General features: G+C 36.2%; 1 pseudogene; it reads right to left on the bottom strand.

The window, feature by feature from the left end:
- Positions 1-1893: 1893 nt before the first annotated feature.
- Positions 1894-10381, bottom strand: LOC114760400 (potassium channel SKOR-like; annotated as a pseudogene).
- Positions 10382-12139: the final 1758 nt, after the last annotated feature.

Raw genomic sequence — 12139 nt, 5'->3', positions numbered from 1 at the left:
ACCAATGTATATAAACTTAAAAAGCTTGTTTGGTTGTTGGGAAGAGTAATTCTCTTCCGATCCTAAATATAAGACCCTTATACACATATAAACTTAAAAAGCTTGTTTGGTTGTTGGGAAGAATAATACTCCTCCGATCCTAAATATAAGACCCTTATACAGTTGTATAAGGGTCTTATATTTAGGATCGGAGGAGTGATAGAATGAAAAAGAAATAAAAATAAAATAACTAAAATGTGGAATGTAGATAGGTGAACAGCATCCATGAGCGATTCAGTTCAAATGAGAATTCTTGGAGTTGGGAGTTATGATACATGAAGCTTACGAAGAATGTGCTGATTTCCACATTTGTGTTATGGCAACGATAATGCTAAGATAAATGTATAATCGGCACATCATGCTAAAATGGAGACATTTTGTTCTCATCCCTTGTACTTCAACAACGAAACGGGTCCTAAGTTTTCAAAAAACAATTGTGTGAAGCTGTAGGAGCAATACAAGCCATGAATAATACAGTTAGCTAGATGCATGCACGTATGAGTGTATCCTGATAGTTAAAATAATTGGGGTTGAGTTGATTCATCGCATCAAAAGATGGACAAATATGTTAAGTGCGTGGGGATTGATTTACTTGTTTAAGTGTGAAATAACTGCACCATGTCCTGATCTCTGCAACATCATATCATGTTCACAGTTGAGCCTTCCTATTTTTGCACGTCTGCAAATAAGCATGCTGCTATTTGAGCTGGTTGGCTTGCATTGCAGTAAAGACATGGAAATTTAAAACTTACCACACATTCACAAGTGTCATCAGGGTTTAAACTTGTGAGCTCATTCATTCAACAGATATAAAAAGTTTCAGAAAATCTCAGAAAGAGAAGAGGGAGTGAGGGGAATGAAGCCTGGTCCGAGAAACTCGTACCTTTTATAAGCAATCTCGGGCCAGACGACATTCCCCGCGCTCGCATTCTCCCACCTGTTCATCTTTCCTTCTTCATCAATCAGTTTTGCCTTCATGCATTTTGTTGCACATTCATCTTCCAAACAGGGACTCCCAAAATATATAAATACCCCTTGGTGTTAAAACAGAGAGACTGAGGGAAGCTATCTTTGACTTTAGAACTCAACTTGTGCAAGTGATAGAAGATCTCTTTGTCGTTAAGACTTTCCAACCATTGAGTTCTATGTTGCTTGCGGACAAGGTTATTAATTACACTCCATATTCTTCATAACAGTCATAATATATAATTATGTATAATAATTAACCATGTCCATTATCTCGTTTCAATTTATTATTATTTTTTAAATCTCATTGCCCATCTCAATCCCACTTTTCTTTTCGGCGAATTCATCACTTTTTTCAAAAGTTATTTGACTTTTGATCTGTGTTTGTAGTAAATAATCCAATTATATATCTCCATTTTCTCCTTTTAACAATTTGTCAAACTTCTAACGCACCTGTTAAAATATTATTTAATTACGTACCTTTACAAAGCCAATGATTTTGATGTTCCAGCTCTTCTAGAACTAGAAATACTTTCCAGGGTTCCTAATTCAGGTTGGTAGGAACAGAGAACACGTGCAGAATTTAATTTAATTTAAATAGAACAATCCTGCGATGTGTTCATCGGTGAATCAAATCATGATTTAAGAGATACTTCGTCAATGCATGGGCAGAACGAGCCCTTTTATGTCTCCATACTTTTATTTCTCACCCTATTCAACAGCCAGTATAAAGGACAAGGTTACAAAAGATCAAAAGTCAAGTTGCTAGGTAAACCCAATAAATAAACCCTACATTTCGATACTACAGAATCTATCTATTATGAAAATAAATCTCCCACATGTCCTTGATATTTGAGAATATTCGACTCTGTATCTCAGATTTTTGTCTTATCTACTCTTCTTAGCAGAAAAGAGATGTCGCTTGTCTTTAGTGTTGCTCCTGCTCATTAGGATGGGCAGAACATTCTTCTTCTTTTCTTTGGCCCTCAATGTGTGGTTCAATTATTAGAAATAGCGGCTCATCATTGCTGATCATGTCTACATCAAGAACTCTACCCCCATGCTGAGATAAAATGCAGGAACCATTTGGAGACTTGAATTGCTCTCTTGCCATCTCTATTAGCTCTTCAATGCTTCCAGGAACCCACAGGACAGCTCCTACCCTTCCATCCTTTTTGTGATCCCATGGGTGGAAAGGAAATACTGTGCATTTCTTTTTCGGATTTACATCTCTAGATGTCGAGACAAGTGTTTCTGCTATCTCTGTGCATGTATATATGTCAGGCTGCTTGCCTGAATAAAATAATAATAATACAGATATAAAAATGAAATGTATATGTCATGTATATTTTCTCTCCAAATGTATAGGTGTAGTGTGACTTAATTTTCATGATAACAAGTTTGATAACTTATAAGATACTCCAATATCATAGATGTTTGTGTTTAGAATCATAATATCATATTTACGCAAGAATGCATGATAATGGCAATTCAAGATTTCACATCCTAAAGCATTGCGTGCATATTTTGAATACATTTGTCTTTCCAGACAAAGCTCAGTGTTCAACTACCTATTATAGGATACTCCAATATTCTAAATGTTTGTGTTTGTGGCAGTTTAACATCTTAAATTTACATAAGAATATTACCATACGCTGCTTGAGAATTTAACATATGTCGCGACCAGAAGGACTGTGTGATATATATGTGTGTGTGTGTGTGTGTTTGTGATGGTATTATGTACTAGAGAAACATAACATCCATCATACCTTGTGTTTCCTGAATATCATCTGATATCTCAGTCAGCTGAGAAATTTTTGCCACTTCAAGCAATCTGATCATGTTCCTGTTTCCACCTATGCGAGCTTCATCAAGTGGTGTATATCCCCACCTGCAAGCAAAAAATGGTCAATGATTTTACATTACAATTCATTACAAAATGCTATTCCAGGAGTTTTCCAAGTTAAGAATGACCTAGACGTACAGCTGAACACTAGGAGGTGGTAGTGACACATTGAACTCTCGGCTAACAAAAATAAATCAAAATTCAGATCATACCTGTCCGTTGATAAAACACTTGCTCCTGCTTCTATGAGCATTTCAGCAACTGTGAACAAACCCTCCGAGGCAGCTATGTGAAGAGCTGTTCGTTGATCGTAATTTCTAGAATTTGGATTTATACCATAGGCTAAAAGCTTTCTTAGAAGGTCCAGTTCCTTCGTTGCAATAGTCATGCATAGGAGACTTCCAGCGTCTTCAATGGCAAGAGTAGCCCCATTATTTACAAGTAAAGAGGCTACTTCTTCATGCCCATTCTTTATGGCTTCAAACAAGGGAGTATTCCCAAACTTGTCTAGTACAAACGGTTCATTAAAATGTAAAACAGTGTTTTGCTAAATAATAACGTCTTCAAATAAAAAATAATTGTGATTACTAAAATTCACAAAAATGGTTTAAATTTCAACAGCTAACCTGATAAATCAATATTCACTCCTGTCAATAAGAAAGCGAGCAATATCTACATATCCTTTGGATGCAGAAATATGCTGTGGTAACAAAGATAAAAATGAATTAGCACTATTACTGCTTCTCACTGGCATTTTCCATCAGGATTTTACAAAGATCCGATAACCGAGTACTATCTCTTGTTGTTCACCTTCTTTCATTTTAAGAGGGTAGCAATAAAAAAAGGTTGAAGCCAGCACCGTAGGCTTGAAATTGACCTATAAAGCTTAGACTACTAATTGTTTGGCATCACTCTTCTGATCCGATTCATTTCATCAGTGAATTCCTTAAGCTCCCCCCCCCCCCTTCTTTTAAGAATAAGCTTCACCCACCCTACCATTGATAAAAATTTTGTAGAAAGACCGAGACATTTTATATGCTCTTTTTCTTTATGCCTAATGAAGAAAAGAGCCAGCGCAGTAAGTTTCAATGTTGAGTGATTCATGGACGAATAAGCTGGGTGCATGAAGTTCGTACCAAAGGTGATCTTCCATCATAATCAGTTCTGTTGGGATCTAGTCCTGACTCAACCCAATGTTTCAAAAGATAGAGATCCCCCTCGTAGGCAGCACAATTAATCCTCATAGCCAGCTCTGTTTCGAAATTTCCAATTGTCAGGGTGAAGTCTGATTCCAAAAGCTTATACTGAAGACCAGAGTCTTTTCCCTGTCAGCCAAGTACAAATACAGAGAATCGATTATCTCTAAGAAAACAGACTAGATTTATTTTTCTTCCCAAACATATCATGCGTCAAAGTTAAAGCCCAATAGAACCAAACATAAGCATCAGTGTGCATCACAAAGCAGACTGACTTGCTCAACTCCTAAGTGCTAAACACAAGCTATCATTCAGTTTTAGCCTTTTTAAATTATGTCTATGAGTGGCATCTAAAACAAAATGTAACTTAGCCTTTTCCACAAACTATCATGGTTTTACAGGGAAGGTTCAGACATTTGTCAAAAGGATACCTCAAGAAGATTTTGCAAGATAACCCGACGATCTAAGAAGTATGTCCTGAGTGTTTCTGTAAAGGATATCTTATCTAGACGCAGAACTTTGCAAAATTCACGAGCGCGAACCATACAAGGTTGAGGCAAATTGCAAAGAAAGGAAACCTCGCCAAAGGAACTATAGGCTTGATATTGCTTAACTAGTTCTTCCCTTTCATCATCTTCCTTCCTGAGCTCATCCTGTGGACAAGATGAAAGCCATCACGCCAAATTTGAAAATGAGATACAAAAACTTCATCTGACACCAGGAGGTGCCTTTGTACGCAGATTTTTCAAATATAAAAGCATGGAACTTACAAGACAAATAATTCAACATTCAAAAAGCTCAACCATATATACATATCTGTGAAGTAAAATTGAATTAGCACACCCCATCCTGAAATTAGATGTGGATCTTATGCATTGCATGAAATCCGAGAAATAGGTGATCCTGCTCACACCTTATAAATAGTAGATCTTGTTAAAATTTGTTATTTTATATTGATGACAGTTAGTAGATTATTTACAAGTGACTTGCTAAAATATCCACCTAGTGAGAATAAAGAATGGGGATCAGCTTGCTAATGTTTCTGGACTCTTTCTCCTAGTTCCTTTTGAATAAAAAATATTCTGATCTGCTTTTAATCTTATATGGCATTCTATGCTGAGCGGGCACAAATGGGGCTGCACATATAGGGGCTTGTGTTTCTAACTAGCTAGATATTGTCAATACCATGTCCAAATAATAAAGTTAGCGAAGGCAGTTCTTTCCATTATCAACATAACAAGTGACAAACAAGACAAATTACATTTAGAGGCTTCTGTAAATTCATGCCAAATATCTTTCTTATTCAATATTTAGGAACTAGTGGAACAGGGGAGACGTTTTACCACTCTACAAATAAACATAAAAAATATACATAAATGCACCAAATGAGTTGAGCAATTAGAATTCATACCAGCTCACCATGGCATACAAGGTAAAGCTGATCTGCTACATCTCCTTGCTCCATAATAACTTCTCCTGGGAGAAAAAACTCCTCATGGACATTGATTGCCTGTAAAACGAGACATTGAGCAAACCATTTCCTCAAAGAAGGCTTAACTTCTATCCTCCCCCCCCCCCCCCAAAAAAAAAAAAAACCTTTTTTTTGCCAACCCTGCCCCCTCTTGTATGACCGAATGTAACATATAAACTAGTAAATTCTTAAAGAGCACATGAACTAAGTACGATGGAAATTCAAAACTTGCATATAAAAAATTTAAATAACTGTTCAGTAAACAATTTAAACATGCTTTGAACTTCTCTTAAATAGTAGTCATCAGTATGTTCATCTCATCTGACAGCTACAGCTCCAAATTAGAATTACTTTTTAATTAACATTCCCTTTGTAATCTCAAACATTACCTATACATATAACATGTCAAGAAAGAATCTTAATATTAGTGTTCTTCGTGGTGAAACATATTCTTTATGTGTCCATTATATAGTTTCTTTGCTTTTTTGACGATAAAACTTTATTAGCTCATGTTGCTTACTGTTGGCTTTGGTTGCTAGGACTCTTTCAAAACCAGTTAAACATGAGGTGTACATTAGAAATTTTGAAAAAAAAAATGGAACTGTATGTGTACAAGTTTCTTAACTGTGCTAATAGCTTGCAGCAACTTGTACCTAACAAGTAAGCCACTATCTTAAGAATATCAAGACACAGATATCAGATCAAATTACAGATACTTGGGAGATTGTCTTCCAAGAAAGTAATTTCACACGTTTCATTTTTTAATTGAAAATGTATAGCGTCTCACTTAATTTGAGGCTGAAGCACTCACGGATATCATAAGAATTCAAAGTGCATATGGTACATTTTAGGCTTTTCAACTAAATTATTCCAGTCCAGCATACTAGCAAGTTAATAATATCTTACAACATGTTTAATGAACCCAGAAGAGCATCCCTTGAAAAGATGAACTTTCTGAATGAACTGCTCATACAAATTGATCGAAATCTGCAAAAATACATTATTAATCAGTATTAAGTAAATGGTGAACACAAGTAGCATCTCATTATCAAAGCAAACCGTTGGTTGATTTGGTTCTCTTTTTTCTCATTAATATATCAGTGTCATAGTATGAGAAACTCTAGCATGCATATAAAAGAAGTTATGCAGCACTTTTTGCGACCAATTCTCTTTCAGGGGTTTGAAAACCGCCTGTCACAATTGAGATGATAAACCAGGTTGACATTATTTATTGAAGTTTGTCAACATCAGTTTCAAGGGGTGAAATCATCAGTAATGAACTTCTAGAGGCAGAATTTGGACTAACATATTAAAACATCACATTAGATTATGAAATCATGGCAGTGGTCCAGAAACATTTCTAGAGTGAATGGTGTGGATGATCTTGTGACAACCATAAAGAAGGAACATGTCCCTAAAATTACATTTTCAAAACTATTTTCACCTAATTTCACTGTTGAGACAAATTCATCTTGCAAATACCTTTGTGCGGATGGAAGCAGGAATATCTTCATCAATAGCGGCCTCAGTGTCACTGCGGTCATATTGTAAGCGCAAATGGCCTCTAATTTCCTTAGTCGTCTGCTTGTCCAAATTATTTTTACTCATGTACTTGATAAGTTCAGACATCTTGTCCCTAAACTTCTCTGTTCTTGATCCTTTCACAACTAATGCTGTCATGTTACCAAGAAGATAGGCACCCAAAATCATGTCAGAGGAAACAAATATCATGACAAATATCATTTCTCTGACATTGACTGCGTGAATTTCTCCGAAGCCTGCAAAATAATATATAGAACTGCTTCAGTTCATTTGCGCCATCTAAGCTTTTAATGGTGTATGTGGGCATAAACCATGAATGATTAGCCGGGAGCGCATGGGCACAAAAAACATCATTATTGATGCTCTAAAGATTAACCGTACCAAGTGACCTAATTATTATTGGAACTAAAAGCAAATCATCATCAAATAGAAGGTCTTAACTAACTAAAACCACTGCAGTGCTATATTCACATTGCTTATCTCTAAAGCTTATCAGTTTCAAAAGCAGCGAGAAGAATCAAAGGACTAGATTCAAATGAACTTAAAGAGGAAGTGAAATCAGCACAAATATCATACTAGAGTGTGGCCTATGCCTATGCGAGATTGGCTACCTGTTGCTGGACGCTAGAGTGTGAGCTATTCAAATACAAGGGATTCGCATAAAATATACATATATAAAGGATAAAAAAAATTATCAAACTTGTTCTCAGAGGAGGGGAAAAAGCTCCAATAACAATTGATACGGCACCTATTTTGGGATTCCATTAATAGAAATGAATGGACAGTACGTAGCTTCAGTTCTTTAATAGTTCTCGAATCTTTATAAATTCCTTCTAGTATCAATGTCACTAGAGAAAATTGCAAAGAAGTTTTATTTATTAATTTGGGCCTTTCTGACATCAAGACCAGTCAATTTAATTTTTGGACCAGCATTACTTGTACCGCTCATTGCATCCCGCATGACCAGCTTTCTACATGTGCGATCTCATCTATGCTCGCAGTTGGTCTATTAATGTGAACAAGGACGACACAAGGTTCTGAATACGTTTAAACAAAAATTTTCATTAATAAAATAATATGTTTAAGGGAGGAAAAAGGAGACATGCCCAAGCACAAACATATTCATTGGGGGGACTAACAATGATACACTGATAGGGGCAAAAGGAGAAAATAGAGTAAAACAGCAAATATTCATTCACAGGACCCCGTTACACCCTTCAAGAACCTATACAGAGATATTAAGCTAATTACCCAAACTACCCTTTTACACCCAATTCCGCTTACTACCCCAATTCCCACATATCAAGCAGCCATTGAATCAATACTTGAATTACAAAGCCAAGTTAAATTGTCATTAACCTGCAATCTGCTTCCAAACAAATACCATTTACTAATTCAAATACAACTGTTACCAGGCATTAAAAAAATGATTACAACAACCAAAAGAAACAAAATAAACCCTCACAAAGATTATAGAAGTTACACTTTGTTTTGCGAATAATTCAAGAATCTTACCAACGGTTACCATAGTAACAACTGCAAAGTAGAGTGATGTCACATAACGCCTCCAAAGACTAATATGCCTGAAGTCCGAATAGCTGCAGTCACCCATCGTCAAGCTGCCTATCCATGTATAACCTTCCTTGGAGGGGGGCAAAGTGGTCGCAAGATAGTAGAAGATGCAGGCAGCCGTATGTGTGTAATAGAGTTCAACAACAAGAAGTTTCACAATTCTAGTAAAGCGGTAATTGATCCTAACATCTTTCTCCAGCCTCTCAAAAAATTCAGCCACTCTCCATGCTCGCCATAGCCTGATCCATAGAAGATATCTGACTGGCTCTTTCCTGCCAGCAGCCTGACAAGAGAAGTAAATAGATATCAACATAAAAAGCAATAAGGCAAAATCAACTATGGCATGTTCAGAAGATATCATGACAACATATATCAATCAAATTTTTTAGGACTAGAAACCATGGTTAGAAAATCAGAGTGATACGACTTCTGGGTGTTATCCAACCACCATCAAGTTTGATCACGGCAATTAATTGGTCAAGCATAAAAGACCCCATTCAAACACGCCATAACATATCATAAGCTGATCGGTATAATTCACCAATAAGTTGCTGAATCTCATAGACAAAACAACAACAAAAATAGACAAAGTATTAACGAGTTCACTATTGCCGTGTTGCGCTGCAAATACTGCATTTTACTGGTGACAGTAAAATATAGTGCTCTGATCAGTGATGCATAGGCTTTGACTCCAAACCTTCTTGTCCATGAGAATTTACCAAACGAAAAACAAAACAATAGCCATGAAAAAAAAGAAAGGGACATAATTTACCTTATAAATATAATCCCAAGGCAGACAACTCACAAAATCAAGCGTGAACCGAGACTTCAAATACCTGGAATTTGCAACGTCAACTTTGATCAACGGAAGTCAAGGAAGTAAACGATAAATGAACCAGATGAAAATTGCACCGGCAAATAAGAAGGGCGCGCACCTCTTCGCGATTCGACGGTGATCCAAGACCCAGGTATTTGAGGAGGTGTCGCCATAGGTTAGGAAAAACTGGATGACGATATCGACGAGGAAAGCAAATTGGCCAGCAATGTCGAGGAGGAAGATGTCCTCGGGCAAGCCTCTGAAGAAGCCGAACTCCATGGGAGTGAAGAAGGAAGAGTACACTGCCCATATCAGAATGAAATGCTTCCACACTACGTACCACCTGCAATTTTGCCAACGACAGCGCCATTTCTCAACAAAGAAGACGAAGGCATTTCCTTGGCGCCAAAGCAGAAAGCGAATTTTTTAAGGAAAAAAAATCTGATGTTAAAATATAAAATTAATAATATAGTAGTATTTATCATGATTGTATTAGACCGTTGTACAAATTCCCTTTTCCGCTGCTTTTGCATGAATAAGCTTCATAGTTCATAGACTGACAGTTTTTGCAGTCTGTACTGCATCATTATTCATGGGAAGAAGGGAAGTTGATCTTCAAGTGATATTTAATCAAAGGATGCAATATAATAACATAAATATTTAATTCAGAAGACGAAACGCTAATTAATCCGCTACATCAGGCACGAATATAAAAAATGGAAAGAGAATAACGAGGGAGAGACCATCGATGGGGACGAATGAAGAGGTTAGCGCCAAGATGAGTGGGAGATGAACGCAAACTCCGATCTGCTTCTTCCTCTTCCACCTCGTCGTCTTCTTCTTCTGCTCTTCTGTTCCGTCTATGGAAGCTCATGATCTTTCTTATCATTTCCTTCCACAAAATGCTTTCTGAAGAATGTCCGTGTGTTGAGAAGATCGAATTTAACATTTTGCTTTATTAATAAGTCGCCTGCATCACATAGAATCGTACTGTTCATAAGTATAAGATTACTTCAACTTTATGTGCGCCTCACATTATGCCTTTGGGATCATTAATCGCATCCCAGACTCATATTACATTCAATCCATGCATGATTTACCTTCTCATCGTTCAAACATGTAACATTCATGATTTAATAGGTTGATCTTAAATTTTTTTGGTTTAATCACTGCCAAAGCATAAGTTCAGTGCTAAGTGGGAAACCAAAGGAACAAGTGAAGAGATATCAGCCCGAATCAATTCTTGAAAACCTTTTCGTTTAGTAAAAATTATTCTTTAACTGATTCCTTCTTCCTTCTTTTTTTTTCCCCTAAATATCACATGGTAAAAGCATAGTTTTGAGACAATAAAAATTGATTTAATTGATAAGGTCAAGGATAGTATAAAGACATCAATTCGAATATATATATGTGTGCGCGCGCTTGTAGTATGAGGATTTTATTACTACCTCCGATCCTATAAACAAAGTGTTATAATTAAGATTAGAGATAATAATATATATGTGATTTATAAATTTACCTTTTTAAGAACTCTGAAAACCCGTTAGTGTGGCTTCATTGAAATTATAAAAGTTAGTAGATTAATTTTTCTCATCATCTTTATATCATTAATATTTTTAAATTCTTTGTATGCTTCATCCTTTTTTTTTTGGGTTACAATTCTATGCTTCATCTTTAAGCACAAGTTCAAATCCACATTAATAAATGGGTTTAAGCTAGAAATTGCACTTAACCGACCACTTCTTCATGGGCCCGATAAAAAGGTATTTGGGCCCAATTGAAGCCCAGATAATTGTTTAGTCTGCTCTCATTGCCACGTGCATAACCTTTTCCAATAAGAAAGACGTGCCTAGTGTACACCGAAAAACAAAAAAAAGATTTGTCCAGTTAAAAATGTGTGGGGCATCTGACCCCAAAAAAAATTGAGTGAGGCTTAGCTCAGCATGCCAACGGATAAGGGTGTTTAAAGCCAGTCCGTCTCGATCGGCTCATTCCGATCTTGGCCTTATTGGGACGGGACGAGCTCATCTTGAAATTTTTTAAAATGTGACAAACCGGGACGGGACACGGGACGGGTCATCCAGTCCCGATCCCTTTTTTTTTTTATCATATTTATATAATATCATTTTTTTAATATTTTTTTAAGATTTGAGACTATTATATGAAATTATGGATATATTTATTTAGAGCTTTTATATTTGTTGATGATTTAAGACTATTGATGATTAGAATTTCTAGCAAGTTTTTATTGTGTAAAAAACTTTTGTCTAGAATTTCTAATGACTATTATATGTAATATTTTGAGCTTTTGTTTAAGGGTGCCCGAAGAAATAAAAAAGAAAACAAAATGATATTTTTACAAGGCCTAAGCCCAAAAAATTACAGCCAGGCAAAAAAAATTAGTTTTTATTATAACAGATCCAACAACTAAAAAAAATTTAAAATATATATATCGGGATGTCCCGATCCCATCCCAGTTCCGTCCCGTCCCGACGACGAGACTGGGATAACACCAAAATAGGACTGGACACGAGACAGATTTTCTGTCCCGTTACTGTTTATTGGGACGGAATTGGAACAAGCCTGTCTCAGTCTCGATCCATCTTGTGAATAGCCCTACCAATGAACCAACACTACATATTAACTTTTAAACTAACCAGAATTATTCAACCAAAGGTCAATGTTGACCA

Source organism: Neltuma alba, unplaced genomic scaffold (genome assembly GCF_004799145.2).
Source record: "Neltuma alba isolate B1F8T4 unplaced genomic scaffold, ASM479914v2 tig00010974_pilon, whole genome shotgun sequence".
Lineage (NCBI taxonomy): Eukaryota > Viridiplantae > Streptophyta > Magnoliopsida > Fabales > Fabaceae > Neltuma > Neltuma alba.
The sequence above is the reverse complement of the archived record's forward strand: the minus strand, read 5'-3'. Positions and strand labels throughout refer to the sequence as shown.